This window comes from Bombina bombina, chromosome 1, assembly GCF_027579735.1.
Source record: "Bombina bombina isolate aBomBom1 chromosome 1, aBomBom1.pri, whole genome shotgun sequence".
Classification (NCBI taxonomy): Eukaryota; Metazoa; Chordata; class Amphibia; order Anura; family Bombinatoridae; genus Bombina; species Bombina bombina.
Window position 1 is genome coordinate 75,363,073 of NC_069499.1, and position 20,088 is coordinate 75,383,160.

Genomic DNA, 20,088 nt, shown 5'->3' on the forward strand with positions numbered 1-20,088 from the left:
TAAATTATTTCCAAATCAGACAATGTGATTGTCTGGATTTGTTTCCACATTTTGTCTCTCATAGTTGAGGTATACCTATGATGAAAATTACAGGCCTCTCTCATCTTCTTAAGTGGGAGAACTTGCACAATTGGTGGCTGACTAAATACTTTTTTGCCCCACTGTATATATATAGATATCAAAATAACATTGAGCAATGGTACTTTTTTATTGGACTAACTATACATTTATAAGTCCAATAGAAAAAAGTCCAATAAAAAAAGTATCATTGCTCAATGCAATACTCTTGTTATTTTGATATCTAAATCTCTGGACTAACACGGCTACTCCAATCAACGTATATATATATACAGTCCAGATAGAGGACAGCACAATCTTACGCCAATTCAACTGCCAAGGTGCACTGCAAGCCAATTCGTATCCTCACCAAGAACACAGGCACTCACTGGTCTTATAAAAGGTAATCCTTTATTCAATCCATTAAAACAATTATAATACCATGACGTTTCGGCACACCATTGTGCCTTTATCAAATGTGACAAAAATATTAAAAGCTTCATACCAAACTTACCCCAAATCACCACCTAAATACTATTGGAGTACATCCCATGCCGCCAGTTCCCCGTGTGTGAGATCGGCGTCTGACGTCATCAGGGAGCGCTAAGCTGCGCGCCCTGTGAGATCGTGGAGCCAACGTTGCCATGGCAACATGTAAACAATACACGGTTTCTCGGCAGCTATGTTATAAACCAATAGATGTATTTGCATATCGAGTGTGACGCCGCATACACATATTAATGGAGATCCCCATACTTATTGTTTGAAGGTGCAAAATACCGCAAATTTCCAAACTAATGGACAAAAAGATGTATATATCGGCGCAACACTCCAGGCAAATAACACTAAAAACAAAGTGCATAAAAAACATAGTGCATAAAAAACAAAGTGCATTAAAAGGAGCATCTATACAACATAGTATCCATATCACAATAAGTGAAAAAGACCAAGAGAGCATTTGATGTCATAAAGACAGTAAACAATATCAATTTACATATAGAGTGAAATACTGACTGTAACAAGTGGTTACAAAAAGTTACCTAGATACACAATAATTTAATACACCTTGATCAGTATTTAAAGGGATAGTCTAAATTAAACTCTCATGATTCAGATAGGGAATGCAATTTTAAACAACTTTCTAATTTACTTTTATCATCAATTTTGCTTTGCTCTCTTTGTATTCTTTGCTGAAAGCTAAACCTAGGTAGGCTCATATGCTAATTCCTAAGCCCTTAAAAACCACCTCTTATCTCAGTGCATTTTGAAAATTTTTCACAGACAATGCTAGTTCATGTGTGCCATATAGATAACACTGTGCTCACTCACGTGGAGTTATTTATGAGTCAGCACTGATTGGATAAAATGCATGTCTGTCAAAAGAATTAAATAATGGGGCAGCCTGCAGAGACTTAAATACAAGGTAATCACAGAGGTAAAAAGTGTATGAATATAACAGTGTTGGTTTTTCTAGAGCAGAATGTCCCTTTAAAGTGTACATGAAGAACCATTATTGGGCTAAACTTTACCAAGAACCTAGATAATGAGGGCTCAGGGCATATACGTATCACCATATAATTTGGTGGAGATCCCCTATTCCGTCTAGTCATCCATGTATGTAACTGGCAATGAGCAGGTTAATTTCAACCTCATTCATTATATCCTACAAAGGAAACTGTATAGATGAAAAACAAGAAAAAAATACAGAAGATGTTTCTGACTAGAGAGCGTTAATACATAATTAGTCTGCTGTCATGCGTGATATGTTTCGTTTGTGACATTGAACCTTATTATATTTTACTGTTATCATCTCAACGCGTTTTATTCCAGGAGCATCGTAGGAAAACCTATAATTAGAAGCGTCTGTAACTGGTAATATGACGCGCGGATGTAAACTAACAAGAGCAAAGCAAAAAGCAAAGAATGTGTCTCTTTGTGTAATAAGCCATTCATTACCTTCTACAACAGTTTAACACAGCTATAAATAATCATTTGTGAAGTTACATTTTATTGTCAGTAGATTTATTCTTATTCTATTCAATCAATGTTTAGCCAGGTAAAAACAGCTTAAAATGAAATGAACATATTACATATAATCACTTGCGTTTGATACCAATATATAAAGATAAATAATCAAACTTCACTAATTGTACAATGACTTTTACAGCAAATCAGGATTCAATTATATAACAGCTAATAATTCAATTGCCCATAAATTGTTTCATAGTGCAACACGTGTTCATTATTTATTCTGACTGCTTTTCCTGTAATTTAAATCTACACATTGAAAATTGTAAACTCCCCCTGAGAGGCTGCAGTGCATTCTGGGGATTACAAAATCTGGACATTCCTACATGCTGAAGTTGAGATGCGCACACATGAAGTTTCTCAAGGGGTGTTTCTCTGGACTGTAAATGAATCCAAGTTTTGCTAACAAAATGACATTTGTAAATGCTATTAATTTATTTTCCAATGTAGTTATAAATTCCTGGTGTAAAAATAAAAACATGCTAACTTCTTTTTAAAGGGACACTCAAGTAAAAATAAACTTTTATGATTCAGACAGAGCAGCAGTTTTAAGACACTTTCCAATTTACTTCCATTTTCAAATTTTTTCAGTCTTTTTATATTCACACTTTCTGGGAAACAATATCCTACTGAGCACGTGCACAAGCTCACAGGGTATATGTATACCCTAGTCTGTGATTGGCTGATGTCTGTCACATGATACAAAGAGCCGGAAAATGGGAGATCAATAAATTTGTTATTTTTGCAAACCCTGCAACATGTATAACATATAAGTATCCAAGAAAACATGGCTGATGTGCAGACTCGGCTCCAGAATGAATGAAATTGGGGGGCATTATTTTTTCACGAGGGGGCACGCATTTTTTACAAAACACGTATGAGAGTCAAAATAAGAGCAGAGTGAGGGGACATCCCTTACAAGAGAAATAAAATAATGCTACACTGACAGTGCAATTACCACTCAGAGTGACATTGGCGTTTCTACTCAAATACACTCGCAACAGAAGCACTTTTAATCCATACTGCACTGAGACTATAGTGAATATATCAAGCACATGCATATAGAGAGTAAATTACTGGATAATGTAATCAGCTGGTAATGTTAGTAAACAACATAAAATATGCGTGACGTGAAGATATATTAGCATCAGGAAACCACACGCTTTGCCTGTAAAAGGTTGTGAGTGACCCGCTATGCCAGTCACAGGCTCAGAGCGAATGCTGCCTGCCTGCCCGGTGGGTATATAATGCAGGCACAGAGCAGGGTCAAAGCTTGGTTACCACTGTATTATATGGTAAATAGAAAAGCTTGGGACTTACTATGATACAGCAACCGGTGTGCGCCTCTGAGGGACGCCATGTTTATGTAAAGTGGAAGTGTTTCCCTTAGTTATTGTGCGGCTGCTGTCAGATGAGAAGGGCTCCTTCCCCTACTGCTTGTTTTGCTGGCCCAGTGCAGGCATTGGACTGTAACTTAAGCACAACACGCATATGGGCTGGACAAGAGGTTGGCATTGTATAAGGAACCACCCACTGTGTGTGACTGGTATAGATAGACACGCTATGCTGGGAACACCTACTGCATGTGACTGCTATATACACACTATAATGGTAACACCTACTGCCTGTGACTGCTATATACACACTATAATGGGAACACCTACTGCATGTGACTGCTATATACACACTATAATGGGAACACCCACTGCATGTGACTGCTATATACACGCTATAATGGGAACACCTACTGCCTGTGACTGCTATATACACACTATAATGGGAACACCTACTGCATGTGACTGCTATATACACACTATAATGGGAACACCTACTGCATGTGACTGCTATATACACACTATAATGGGAACACCCACTGCATATGACTGCTATATACACACTATAATGGGAACACCTACTGCATGTGACTGCTATATACAAACTATAATGGGAACACCTACTGAGTGTGACTGCTATATACACACTATAATGGGAACACCTACTGCATGTGACTGCTATATACACACTATAATGGGAACACCCACTGCATATGACTGCTATATACACACTATAATGGGAACACCTACTGCATGTGACTGCTATATACAAACTATAATGGGAACACCTACTGAGTGTGACTGCTATATACAAACTATAATGGGAACACCTACTGCATGTGACTGCTATATACACACTATAATGGGAACACCTACTGCGTGTGACTGCTATATACACTCTATAATGGGAACACCTACTGCATGTGACTGCTATATACACACTATAATGGGAACACCTACTGCATGTGACTGCTATATACACGCTATAATGGGAACACCTACTGCATGTGACTGCTATATACACACTATAATGGTAACACCTACTGCATGTGACTGCTATATACACACTATAATGGTAACACCTACTGCATGTGACTGCTATATACACACTATAATGGTAACACCTACTGCATGTGACTGCTATATACACACTATAATGGTAACACCTACTGCATGTGACTGCTATATACACACTATAAAGGGAACACCCACTGCATGTGACTGCTATATACACGCTATAATGGGAACACCTACTGCATGTGACTGCTATATGCATACTATAATGGGAACACCTACTGAGTGTGACTGCTATATACAAACTATAATGGGAACACCTACTGCATGTGACTGCTATATACACACTATAATGGGAACACCTACTGCATGTGACTGCTATATACAAACTATAATGGGAACACCTACTGCATGTGACTGCTATATACACACTATAATGGGAACACCTACTGCATGTGACTGCTATATACACGCTATAATGGGAACACCTACTGCATGTGACTGCTATATACAAACTATAATGGGAACACCTACTGCATGTGACTGCTATATACAAACTATAATGGGAACACCTACTTCATGTGACTGCTATATACAAACTATAATGGGAACACCTACTGCATGTGACTGCTATATACACACTATAATGGGAACACCTACTGCATGTGACTGCTATATACACGCTATAATGGGAACACCTACTGCATGTGACTGCTATATACACACTATAATGGGAACACCTACTGCATGTGACTGCTATATACAAACTATAATGGGAACACCTACTGCATGTGACTGCTATATACAAACTATAATGGGAACACCTACTGCGTGTGACTGCTATATACACACTATAATGGGAACACCTACTGCGTGTGACTGCTATATACACACTATAATGGGAACACCTACTGCGTGTGACTGCTATATACACACTATAATGGGAACACCTACTGCATGTGACTGCTATATACACACTATAATGGGAACACCTACTGCATGTGACTGCTATATACACACTATAATGGGAACACCTACTGAGTGTGACTGCTATATACAAACTATAATGGGAACACCTACTGCGTGTGACTGCTATATACAAACTATAATGGGAACACCTACTGCATGTGACTGCTATATACACACTATAATGGGAACACCTACTGCATGTGACTGCTATATACAAACTATAATGGGAACACCTACTGCATGTGACTGCTATATACAAACTATAATGGGAACACCTACTGCATGTGACTGCTATATACAAACTATAATGGGAACACCTACTGCATGTGACTGCTATATACACACTATAATGGGAACACCTACTGCGTGTGACTGCTATATACACACTATAATGGGAACACCTACTGCGTGTGACTGCTATATACAAACTATAATGGGAACACCTACTGCATGTGACTGCTATATACACACTATAATGGGAACACCTACTGCCTGTGACTGCTATATACACACTATAAAGGGAACACCTACTGCGTGTGACTGCTATATACACACTATAATGGGAACACCTACTGCGTGTGACTGCTATATACACACTATAATGGGAACACCTACTGCGTGTGACTGCTATATACAAACTATAATGGGAACACCTACTGCATGTGACTGCTATATACACACTATAATGGGAACACCTACTGCCTGTGACTGCTATATACACACTATAATGGGAACACCTACTGCATGTGACTGGTATAGACACGCTATGATGGGAACACCTACTGCATGTGACTGCTATATACACTCTATAATGGGAACACCTACTGCGTGTGACTGCTATATACACACTATAATGGGAACACCTACTGCGTGTGACTGCTATATACACACTATAATGGGAACACCTACTGCATGTGACTGCTATATACACTCTATAATGGGAACACCTACTGCATGTGACTGCTATATACACACTATAATGGGAACACCTACTGCATGTGACTGCTATATACACACTATAATGGGAACACCTACTGCGTGTGACTGCTATATACAAACTATAATGGGAACACCTACTGCATGTGACTGCTATATACACTCTATAATGGGAACACCTACTGTGTGTGACTGCTATATACACTCTATAATGGGAACACCTACTGCATGTGACTGCTATATACACACTATAATGGGAACACCTACTGCGTGTGACTGCTATATACAAACTATAATGGGAACACCTACTGCATGTGACTGCTATATACACACTATAATGGGAACACCTACTGCGTGTGACTGCTATATACACACTATAATGGTAACACCTACTGCGTGTGACTGCTATATACACACTATAATGAGAACACCCACACCATGATTGATATGTACACAATTTGCTGAGTGGTTGCTGGTATCATTTGTGAACTGTTCCCATTGAGTGACTGGTTTACAAAGTTTTTTGAGAGCGTTTACAGTTCAGGGCTGGTGTCATAGCTACCCCAGGTGAAGGCGCATTGCGTGTAACAGATTTATTCTATGCAGTCTCCCTGTAAGAGTCTGGTTTGCACACATTGTGCAGGGAACAATTTTTGTGTGTTGCTTGTAAAAGGTCAGCATCATTCCACTGAGAAAGTGCTACACACACAATATGCTGTGTGAATACCCACTTGGTGTGACTGGTATCATAACTAGGGTTACCACCTTTCCAGAATTATGACACACTTATTTATACAATAAAATTATTTTTTTGAGGGGGCACAGCATTCCATTTGGGCGGGCATTGCCCGTCAATGCCCCCCCTTGGAGCCGACCCTGCTGAGGTGGCAACCCTAGGTGTGTGTGTATATAATATATTATCTGTGTACCTGTGTGGATGTGTGTGTATATATGTATCTCTATGTGTGTATTATATCTGTGTGGTACAGTGCATTGCCCCATTTCTTTAAAGGGACAGTCAAGTCCAAAAAAAACTTTCATAATTTAAATAGGGCATGTAATTTTAAACAACTTCCCAATTTACTATTATCACCAAGTTTGCTTTGTTCTCTTGGTATTCTTAGTTGAAAGCTAATTCTAGGAGGTTCGTATGCTAATTTCTTAGACCTTGAAGACTGCCTCTAATCTGAATGCATTTTGACCACTAGAGGGCATTAGTTCATGTGTTTCCATATAGATAACATTGAGCTCATGCACGAGAAGTGACCTAGGAGTGAACACTGATTGGCTAAAATGCAAGTCTGTCAAAAGAACTGAAATAAGGGGGCAGTCAGCAGAAGCTTAGATACAAGGTAATCACAGAGGTAAAAAGTATATTAATATAACTGTGTTGGCTATGCAAAACTGGGGAATGGGTAATAAAGGGATTATCTATCTTTTTAAACAACAAAAATTCTGTTGTTGACTGTCCCTTTAAAGTGAAGGTAAAGTCAACAGTATCACTTATCCTCATATTATCAAGGGCAATAAATCAGGAGGACTTTAATTCATCATTTTTTTCTATTTTCATTCAAAATCAAAATATATACGTTTTTTACCTAATTTTCAGAGCCGCGATTCCTCCGCCCGCCATTTTGTCCCTCATTTTCTAATTGATTGACAATTGTTTTTTCCAATCCGCTCCCCTACCCCGTGGCGTTCAACCCCTTTTGTAAAACGTCATGCGCTGCTTCTGCGCATGCATAAGTAAAAGAGTGATTCCGACGCATGCGCGCGTCCACGACACACGCATGCGCAGATTAACACACAAAGTTCTGCATGCATGCGCAAATTAAGGACTCCGCTGGGACGCGCTTCAGAGGTACGTAATAGAGCGGGTGGGACCGCTCTATACGTCACAGTCGGCAAATCAAGGAAGTGCCAGATGGGAGGAGTTAATCAACAAAACGGAGCTAAGTTTGGTGTTAAAAATATATTATTAATAATTTAAATTTTATTAAAAAAATATTGTGGTTTAAGTCAGCATGTGTTATGGAGTTATTAGGGACCTTCAATTGTTGGAAAATTTACATTCACATTAAGTATTTTTTGTTCTGGGTAGCGGCCACCTCGCTGTCATTCTGTCTAAGGACCTGCACTTTCTAGGGCCGGCCCTGGCGTCTCTGTAATCTTCTTGTTTTCTTAAGAAAACACATAAACATAAGGCCCAGTTCAACTCAAGTGTTCCTAATTGTCAGCATAATTCTTTATTATATACATAAACAGTTGTTCCAATAGTACAAATGGTATATTACAATATATATAATGTTATAGTGCTCCACTTTAGTGGATTTGTATGTTTCTTTTTTTATAAAATGTTGTGCATTACCTTAAATTATTTTAGAGGCGGAGATGGGGCGGGGTTGGAGGCGGAGATGGGGTGGAGTTGGAGGCGGAGATGGGGTGGGGTTGGAGGCGGAGATTGGGTGGAGTTGGAGGCAGAGACAGGGCGGGGAGAAAGGGGGCCCCATTTTGTCATCCTGCCTTGGGCCCCGTAATGGCTAGGGCCGGCCCTGCCTACATGCTGAAGTTGAGATGAGCACACATGAAGTTTCGCAAGGGGTGTTTCTCTGGACTGTAAATGAATGCAAGTTTTGCTAAAATGACATTTGTAAATGCTATTAAATCATTTATTTTGCATGATCATTTTCCAATGTAGTTATTAATTCCTGGTGTATAAATAAAAACATGCTAACTTCTTTTTAAAAGGAAACTCAAGTAAAAATAAACTTTTATGATTCAGAAAGAGCAGCACTTTTAAGACACTTTCCAATTTACTTCCATAATCAAATTTTGCACAATCTCTTTATATGCACACTTTCTGAGGAACAAGATCCTACTGAGCATGTGCACAAGCTGACAGGGCATATGTATACTAGTCTGTGATTGGCTGATGACTGTCACATGATACAGAGGGCCGGGAAAACGGGAGAAAAATAAATTTGTGATAAAAAAAATCTACTGCTTATTTGAAATTCAGAGTAGGTGTTAAATCATTGTCTTTTTTTATTATGCACTTGTTAATTATGCAATTCTACTGCATTGAGAGGTTCTTTAAGCATCTTAAACGTTTTAATGACTGCTAATTCATTGCAACAGCTTGAAAAAGTAAAGTTTATGAAAAAATGACATCAAAATGATGTGGGATTTGTTTGTAAAGGTAAGAAAATGGAGCTGTATTATTAAGCTTCCTATCTGTCTATCTGTCTATCTGTCTGTCTGTCTATCCAGCTAACCATCCACAAATACATACACACAATGTAATATACTTAAAGCTAATTGTGGCATTGTCCCTTTAAATTTTTTTATTAAACAATCAAAAGAGAATCTTTCAAACTTCCAAATGTTGAGGCATTAAAGGGATCTGTAGTCTTTTAATCTTACATAGTATCCTGCAGCACAGCTATACCTTCCCAGTAAGAATTAGTCTTCCAGGGGGTTGGTTGGCTGTTGTAATGAAACAAAAAAATGTGTGCTTATCCAGAGATGCACTATCTTCCACAACACCCATTTAAAAAATACAATCTCGGGACATTGTACACTAGATTTTTATTTGCATTCATGTTTTGTAGATGATCCATTTATATCTGGGAGTGTTTTTATAAAAATGTATAGTTTTGCTTATTTTTTAAGAACATTGTGCTGATTTTCAGACTCCTAACCAAGCCCCATAGTGTCAGATGTATACATGCGATAACAGACTCCTTCTGGCTCCTGTCTATGTTAGCTGTCTTTTCATATGCAGGGGATGGGGGTCTGCTCTTCTTGTTTTTCCAGCCCTTTCAGTGGGTGACCCAGACTAACCTCATCAACAGAGCTAAACTGAGAGCTTCTAAGTAAGTTTTTAAAAGGTTTTATACTGGATTTTTATATCAGTATCTGTGCATAATCTTCTTTATAGTAATGTCTATTACATGCAGTTATATGAAAATTAGTGTATACTGTCCCTTTAAGCCATATGCCATTGCCTAAATTAAAGCTATGCAAAAAAAAAACATAGTCCTGCTCAGGATTAGATGAAATAGCTGACTTCCACACACACAAATAAAGGTTCAACCTGTGATGATTTGTAAAATAAGTTTCTGAAAATTTAAAGGGACATTATACACTAGATTTTTCTTTGCATAAATGTTTTGTAGATGATCCATTTATAAAGCCCATACAGCTTTTTTTTATTTATTTTTTTATTTAAAAAGTATAGTTTTGCTTATATTTAAATAATACTTCACTGATTTTCAGACTCCTAACCAAGCCCCAAAGTTGTAGGAGTATACTGATGAGTACCTACTCCTGCCTGCTCCTGTTTCTGAAAAGAGTCTTTTCATATGCAGAGGAAGGGAGAGTGTCTGCATTTTATGCTATAGAACCAATTTGCAGTGGGTGTTCCAGCTAACCTTTTTAACAGAGCTAAACTGTGAGCTTCTAAGTAAGTTTTTAAACGGTTTTATACTGGATGTTTAGATCAGTATCTGTGCATATTCTTCTTTATAGTAGTGTCTATTACATGCAGTTTTATTAAAAGTGGTGTACACTGTCCCTTTAAGAAACAACCTGTGTCAATGGGCTTTAAAGTAAAACTATTAGGTAAATTGAATTAAGAATGTTCATCCACAGGAAATAACAGCAATCTCCTTCCCCATCACCAGTGGGATATCACTGTGACATCACATTGTTTATGCACTTATTTATTTTTATTGTTTGTATTTATTTATTTTGCTCTGCTGAGTGAGTAAGAACATAAATACATTATCAAGTGAGCAGTCTACTAAAGTTACTATTGTGTTTGAACGATATTTTTTATGCGATTCATTCATTCTGTGCTCATGTATACTAATCTAGTACATGTGTTTAGAAAGCTAGCTGCTAACAACGTCTACGTGTTCAGGATATACTTAAGTACTATATGGTATCCTAATCTAGGCTGTACTATTAATCTCTACTTGTACCTGCAAGCTCACTATATGCAATGGGCCCCACAAAAGCCGGTGACGCCGTTTTTTCCGCTGTTTTGGTATCCTATATACAGCGCCGCATATAAATGCGGCACGTATATTTCCCCCTTCGCCCGCAATTTTTACCCCCATAAGCTAACATGGGACCGCGTCGCGAATCGGTATCCAATATTCAGCACAAGGACTTATGTGGCGAAAATGGAGAAATCTTACTCCATTTTCACCTCACCACACAAGGCAGCCGCAGCAAGCCTTGCGCTGAGTATCGGAGCACCGTAACTCCCGAAAATGCCTGTAAAAATAAACTGTCTATGAATAAGGCCTTACGGCCGAAACACATGAGACAGCCCACTACCTGCTGCATCTTACCTTTTATCACCTTGTATCCCATGCTACAATAAAGAATTTGGATCTTTTAAACCTTGTGCTCTGAATGACTCACTGGCTTCCTGTCTTTGCAAAAATAAACTAACACCTAATGCATGCGCAATATCTATCTACCTGTCAACCGCAATCCCCCACCACAATAAATAATAAAGTGTATTAACCCCTATATCCACCATCAAACCCACACCGCAAGTAATAACTAAATTATTAACCCCTAAATCTGCCAACCCCAACATCGCAAACTACCTATTAAAACTATCAACCCCTAATCTGCCATTAACCCACAACCCAAGCTATCAAAGTATTAACCCCTAAACCGCCAAAGCCCACAACGCAATAAACCTATCAACGTATTAACCCCTAAACTGCCAAAGCCCACAAGGCAAATAAATAAACTACTAAGCCCCCTAACCTAACACCCCCTAAATGTACCCAAATTACCTAAATTACAAAATACTAAAGTTACTATTAAAATAAAAAACCTAACACTACTTTAAAAATAAAAATAAACTAAGTATAAATTAAAGGGACAGTCTAGTCAAAATTAAAATGCTGGTGTAGACTGTCTCTTTAAGCTACAATTACAGAAAATAAAAAAATCTAAGATTACATAAAATAAAAAACAAAAACTACCAAATTTTAAAAAAATATACCTAATCCCTATGAAAATAAAAAATCCCCCCCAAAATAAAAACACCCCTACTTTAAGAATAAACTACCAGTAGCCCATAAAGGGGATTTTTGCAGGGCATTGCCCAAAGATAATCAGCTCTTTTACATCAAAATACACAAAGTGCCCCCTAACAGTAAAAAAATAAAAAACAAATAAAAGAACCTAACGCTAAAAAAACTAAACTACCCATTGCTCTGAAAAGGGCATTTGTTTGGGCATTGCCCTTAAAAGGGCATTTAGCTCTTTTACTGCCCATCCATAATCTAAAAAAAACAACCCCCCCCCCCCCAAAAAAAAACCTTAAAAAAACCTAAGTATAACCCCTATGTTGGTACTCACCGTTCCTGATGTCCGGCGAAGAAGGTCCTGTTCCAGGCGGTAAAGTCTTCCAAGTGGCGACCTCTTCTTTCTTCTTCCAGGAACAATCCGGCGAGGAGCGGAGGGCGGAGCTGAAGACCGATGACCGCAGAGCTGAAGACCAGCGACCCTGGAACTAAAGACCGGCGACCGCGGAGCCATTTGAATAGCCAATAGAATTTCAGTAGCTCTCATCCTTTTGGCTGATTTGAACAGCCAATAGGATTTGAGTAGCTTTCATCCTGTTGGCTGATTTGAATTTAAAGAATCAAATCAGCCAATAGGAATTCAAGGGATGCCATTTTTAATCTCGTACCTTGAATTCTCTATGCAGTGTATGGCGGCAATAGTACGAAGAGGATACTCCACGCTCCATGGCTCCGCGGTCGCCGGTCTTCAGTTCCAGGGTCGCCGGTCTTCAGTTCCAGGGTCACAGTCTTCAGTTCCAGGGTCGCCGGTCTTCAGCTCCGCGCCGGATTGTTCCTGGAAGAAGAGGTCACCGCTTGGAAGAAGACTTCACCGCATGGGACAGGACCTTCTCCGCCGGACTTCAGGAATGGTGAGTATCAACCTGGGGGTTAGTCTTAGATTTTTTTTAAGTTTTTTTTTGGGGGGGTTTTATTTTATTTAGATTAGGGATGGGCAGTAAAAGAGCTAAATGCCCTTTTAAGGGCAATGCCCACAAATGCCCTTTTCAGGGCAATGGGTGTTTAGTTTTTTTTGTGTTAGGTTCTTTTATTTTGGGCGGTTTGGTGGCTAGGGGGGTTTTACTGTTATGGGGGACTTTGTGTATTTTGATGTAAAAGAGCTGATTATTTTGGGGCAATGCCCTGCAAAAAGCCCTTTTAAGGGCTACTGGTAGTTTATTCTTAGAGTAGGGGGTGTTGTTTTTATTTTGGGGGGGCTTTTTTACTTTCATATGGATTAGGTATAATTTTTTAAAATTTGGTAATTTTGCTTTTTATTTTATGTAATCGTAGATTTTTTTTCTGTAATTGTAGTTTAAAGGGACAGTCTACATCAGAACTTGACTAGACTGTCCCTTTAATTTATACTTAGTTTATTTTTATTTTTAAAGTAGTGTTAGGTTTTTTATTTTAATAGTAACTTTAGTATTTTATAATTTAGGTAATTTGGGTACATTTAGGGGGTGTTAGGTTAGGGGGCTTAGTAATTTATTTATTTGCGTTGTGGGCTTTGGCGGTTTAGGGGTTAATACTTTGATAGGTTTATTGCGTTGTGGGCTTTGGCGGTTTAGGGGTTAATACTGTAATAGGTTGTTTGCGTTGTGGGTTAATAGGGGATTAGGGGTTAATAGTTTTAATAGGTATTTTGCGATGTTGGGGTTGGCGGATTTAGGGGTTAATAATTTAGTTATTACTTGTGGTGTGGATTTGATGGCGGATATAGGGGTTAATAGTTTATTTAGGCATATTGCGTTGTGGGGGGTTGTCGGTTTAGGGGTTAATACATTTATTATTAGTTGTGAGAGGGGGGGATTGCGGATGTAGAGGTTTTACGTGTCAGGCTTATTTTTGGGAAACGTGTTAGACTTTTACGGGAGATTAGATTTTTTTTTACTTTTCTTAGGCGCCGGCAGTTTCTGTGTATTTACGCTGATTTCTGGATATTGCTAGTTTATCCGACTTACGGCACTTTATGAACTGCCGGCAGGGTTTATTGGATACCCCGAATTGCGAGGTAAAATTACGGGTGGCGCGGGTTGCAGTTCTTGCGCTGAAGCCTGTGCCGTATATGTAATCTCGCCCAATATCTGCATTGTTTTCACTTCTTTTCTTGTTTCTCATTGGACATCTACTATTGTTGGTATCTGACAAATATCTCAATAAAAAAATTATACATTTTTAAAAAATATATACATTATCAAAATAGGTTAAAATAGGTTAAGACGACAACTGATCATTTATGACATGTAACACTGTAATTTGAATGTGATTTTTGTATACCTGTGAATTTCAATAAAAAATATTAAAAAAAAAAAAAAAAATAGGTTAAGACACCCACTGGGAAATTTGTGTTATTTTAAAAAAAATCAAATATTTTAATGGTTTGATATTTAATATTGTACTTCATTTTCTGCATAAATTCCAGGATGGTGCAAAGGGAGAAAAATTATATATTTGATTTTCAGATTTTCAGTTATTAAAGGGACAGTAAAGTCAAAATTAAAAACGTTCATGATTCAGATAGAGCATGCAATTTTAAACAACTTTCCAATTTACTTCTCTTCTCAAATTTGGTTTGTTCTTTTGGTATCTTTTATTGAAGAGTAAAACTAGGTAGACGCAGAAGTGCTCAGAAGTGTGATAATTTGATAACAAAAGTAAATTGGAAAGTAATCTTTAATTGCATGCTCCATTTGAATCATGAAAGTTTCATTTTGACTTTACTATACCTTTAACTGTTTTCAAACAATGGGGCTGATTTCAATATTTCTGATTGTGTTTATCGGCTGTTTTACGGCTCCAACCATTTTTCATCATTGGAGCTATCACAAAGCAGACAATAACTTCATTTATGTATTTGAAAAAGATCAGATCAGATCAGATCTGAGAAAAGTCACCCATAGGATACATGGAAAGTATCGACTTCCGCGACCGCGATCACAAGTTGACAGCAAATGATCAACTAAATATCAACCACAAAACGAACAATCAAGTTCAACAGCCAAAGGCAATTGATTTATTACCCACAGATCGAATGGTAACACACATAAGCCAACGATCTGCGCATGCATGAACCAGAAAACCAAGATGGTGCAGCCCGTGCACTTTTTTATGCCAAATGACAAACTACACTGAATACATAACCATCATTACCAGCAATAAGTAAATGTAAAACAAATGAATAAAAGATATCTACAATATATTGCCAGCTGCAAAATAAATATAAATAACAATGTACTGTATATCTATCGCTAAATTACATTAAAAAGAGAAAACCAGAAAGATTGGAACCCCAATATGTATAAAATCATAAATGTTGGCATTTTGGGAAGAAGAAGTGGCGCTAAATGTGAAGCCATAAAATATATATTTGAAATATTTAAAATGTTTCCTTTATGATTAAGATACAACATACAATTTTAAACAACTTTCCATTTTACTTTTAATATCTGATTTGCTTAGTTCTCTTGGTATGCTTTGTTGAAAAGTATACCTAGGTAGTCTCAGGAGCGGAGAACTAGCTGCTGATTGGTGGCTGCACATATGTGCTTCTTGTCATTTTGACATTTTGCAATCCATATATGGTATCATAAGTGACCTATGGTCTGCATATTTTTTTTTATGATACCTGATGACACATGATGACAAGAGGCGTGTCCAGCTGCACAGTAAAAAATGTATGATAAATCGTTAATTTAGGTTTATTTTTGTATATGAAATATGTTTCTGCTAATTAAAACCACAACCCAATTAAATGGCCTGAGCTTGTAGAGAGATCAGACCTCATTAGATTATCTAATAATGTCTATTTACCCAAATTCTTCCTTATCTTATTTCTTACTGTTTATTCAAAAAACAATAAAAAGAGAACAACGCAAAATGAACACTTTAATATCCCTCTGCCCCCCACTGGGATCATAATCTCATCTAAACCTTCTGTTTTTTTCTATAACCCGTAATTAAGTTACTGAGATGTTCAATATAGATGTGATACAACAGGCAAAATCAGCTGTTTCAAATGACAAAATAAAGGTGAAGGAGCTGTGTTTGTAAATAACTTAATACACTCCAGAAGGTAAAACATATAATTGAGAGCACATTAAAGGAGAGAGAAAAAAATTACGGTGCACTGTCCCTTTTAATCTTTAATTAAAGGGTTATACATCTTTGTAAAGAGTCATTGCTAAAAACAAAAGTCTAATAAAGATAAATATGAAGCCTCTTAAATGACCATGAAACTAAGCGTCTAAGTATGTGAAATAGTTACATTTCTGTTTAATAAAACTCGCAGCGACGACCACCCATAGAAGTAGGCAGAACTTTATAAAAATGCATAATCCCACTCCATCCAATCACAAAGCAGTAGCGCCCACTTATTTATAATATTTATGTTGAAAGCTCCAGTCAAACATTGCATGGGCACTAATGTTGCTCTGCATTCATCGCTTGGTGATGATGCGCCTTATGACAGAGCATAGACCTGAAGCCCTATGTGCATGTGTGGGTCACGATCCAAAGAAACTGTGCATGTGAGCTGCCATGATTGTACTACCCAGGTAGAAGACCGTTATAGGCCTTACATAATGAGCATTACCAGAGGGTTTGGCAGCAATACAATTTTATTCGGAAAATTCAGGTAACTTAAAGGACCAGTAAAAACAGTAGATTTGCATAATCAAATGATTGATAAAAAAAGACAATACAATAGAACTTACTATAAACTTCAAATGAGTAGTAGATTTGTTTCTGACATATTTCAAAGTTATGTCTATTTCCACTTCTACTGTATCATGTGACAGCCATCAACCAATCACAAATGCCTATACATCAACCAATCACAAATGCCTATACGTATATTCTGTAAATTCTTGCACATGCTCAGTAGGAGCTGGTGACTCAAAAAGTGTAAATATAAAAAGACTGTGCACATTTTGGTAAAAGAAGAAAATTGGAAAGTTGTTTAAAATGGCATGCTCTATCTAAATCATGAAAGTTAAATTTTGACTTGAGTGTCCCTTTAAAACAACAAATAATTTAATAGATGTTAATTGCATATTGTAAAAATATTTTACAATGTTTTTAAATTTATTTAAAAATGTTTTGGGCTTCCTATCCCTTTGCTTAGGCTTTCTGTAAATTGTTTCAAATACAATAGAATCTACCCCTTTAATAGAAAAATATATTTGGAAGAATGATTAAAAATAAGGAAAAGTAACACAAAAGGAATTGTTTCCTAAGCAGGAATGGTTGGAGAATTGTTTTGCAATGTAATGTCACACATTTTATTTTCTATGTCAAGTAAAGCTTTGATGTGATTTAAAATAAATACTAGATAGTCTCAAATATAATTTTGTTATATTCAGAAAAAAGCAGTAGCGTCCACTTAAATATTTATGTTCTTTAACGGCCCACTCACTGGTGACCTGTTTTAATATTCAACTGTGCAATAACTTAATTAGTTATCACAATAAATTCCTCATTAAAAAAAGATAGGCACAGAACTGACAATGTGTAAACAGGGAATGAGCATTTCCACATATTTCCCTAATTAGAGAAGTGATATAAAAGCTTATCAGAAAATCTAATTAATACTGGACTCCAATGTGTCATTATAAAAATATCAGGGCTGTGAAAACCTGTGGGGGGGTTTTTCTTTTACTCTTAAAGGGATATTAAAAAGTGCTCCTTTTGTAAAAACAAATATAAACAGATTGTGTAACCCCCCCTAAAAACAGCAAACAACTTACTTGTTTTCTTTCAAAATAAGTTCTTACAAATCCTCAGTGTAGCTCTGCCATTATGGTAATATGAGAGCTGACATCTTAGCAACTTAGGTTGCATTCTGACTCTTCTGAGCATGGGCAGTTTAGATGCACACTCAGAGAAACCAAGAAAAACACAAAGACATAAACACAGACACCCACAGAAATGCTCACAAGAGGTAAACTTTTTGCACATTGCAAATCAAAATCAACAGTGTGTGACATGCATGATAAAAAAATAGCAGAAGGGGGCATGTCTGAACGGCGATCCAGAGCGGTTGCACTTTCCCGGAGCTCCTGCTGATTACTCATTAATCCGACGGTTTATAGAGGCATCTTACAGCATCACAGCCTTAATTGCTATATATACGATATAATGCTCAGAAGAGCATTACATCCTGAAGATCTGCTGTATTCCTGACACTAGAACTCCAGATCGGATGATAAAGGCCTGAAGCAGCGGCTTGTCAACAGGCAGCGCTACCCCCCTCGGTTGGCCGAGGTCCTCTACCTTAATTGAGTACAACATTATACTTATAACAATATTACAAGCCCTGCTTTATTATTAACAAGACCACCAAGAACCATACGATCAACAGAGTGGATATCTGTATAACAAGAAACCAAGCAGCCCGTCAGAAAATGGCGGCAATGGAAGACACGGAGATACTTATCCAATCCTACCTACACTACGCAGATTTTGAGAAGCTCATGAAGTTGCTACTTGTCAGAGATCCATTTGATAACCTCATGAATAAGCTATGTACCAATAATATATCTATAAAAGCTATCAAGAAAGCTTGAAAACCTGCCACTCAAAATGGCGCTATAAAAACTGCGAACACAGTAGAAACAACTTACCCGCGACAGGGGCCTACATTGTTTAATCCTAGCATCATTTGGTCAGAAAAATCATCTCCCATTACGGAGCTTGTGTCAAACCACATTCACTTACCTGACAGCAATACCGGGTCCACTGATAAGCTCTCACAATCAGGCGATCAACGTGCCACTATCATGATACCATCTAAACTGAAACGCATCAAAAGGCCACCTCAGACATAGCAAATAGGTCAGAAAATGGCGCTGAATAAGCATCAAAGGGGGCTTGGGGGGTCCCCCGAACAGCTATGATTACTAATTCGCTAAGCCTACCCTACTGCTATATAAATTCCTCGTGGTGAAGAAACAGAAAGAACCCAGAGGAAAGCCAATAGGCCCGGACCGGCTACATGGCCCCACACAGCTTATAAATCCTTTGGAACTACAGTATGCCGACATGCCAATAATACTTTTGACCCAAAAGACTTGGTTTGATAGCCCTCCACAAAGAGTACTGCTGGCATTTCCAGAAGATGGCCTTTATGGTCAGGCAGATTTAGGGGGCTGAGACTGATCGAACTTTACCCTAGGCTCATCAGATCTTTGAGGTGTAGATGTTGGTAACAGTATAAAGTATTAGCGTTATTTAGTTTTGAAACATCTTCAGCACTCACTTCACCTAGTTTATAAGTTGTCCACTAATGTTATACAGTTTATACATTAACCATTACAATGTGTTAGAAATTGATTGCTTATTGCGGCAATAGATTATACACTGAAATAGTATCGTAATGCACCGCTTCTAAAGCTTCAGGCCTCTTTTTGCAGCCTACGGCCGGGGCTGCAGATTGGAGGATAGTAGAAAAACACTGCCTAAGGGGATGATCTTTAACCCGTGGCTTGAGAATTTGTTTACCCGTAGATACCCTAACAGTGAAGTGTAATTTCTTTAAATTAACGGTGCCCAGACTCTTTTGTACATACTTGATGACTACACTGACCCGCACGAAAACCCTAGGCGTCTGGGAAAAGTTGGTGTTACAAATAACTAGCCCTCATTATCTATACTAT

At 37.7% G+C, this 20,088-nt stretch overlaps 1 protein-coding gene across 7 annotated transcripts in view; it reads right to left on the minus strand.

Annotated features, from left to right (window-relative positions):
• The window catches only part of EVL (Enah/Vasp-like), a 360,067-nt gene that overhangs the window by 276,609 nt on the left and 63,370 nt on the right, over window positions 1-20,088 (minus strand). The window lies entirely within an intron of this gene.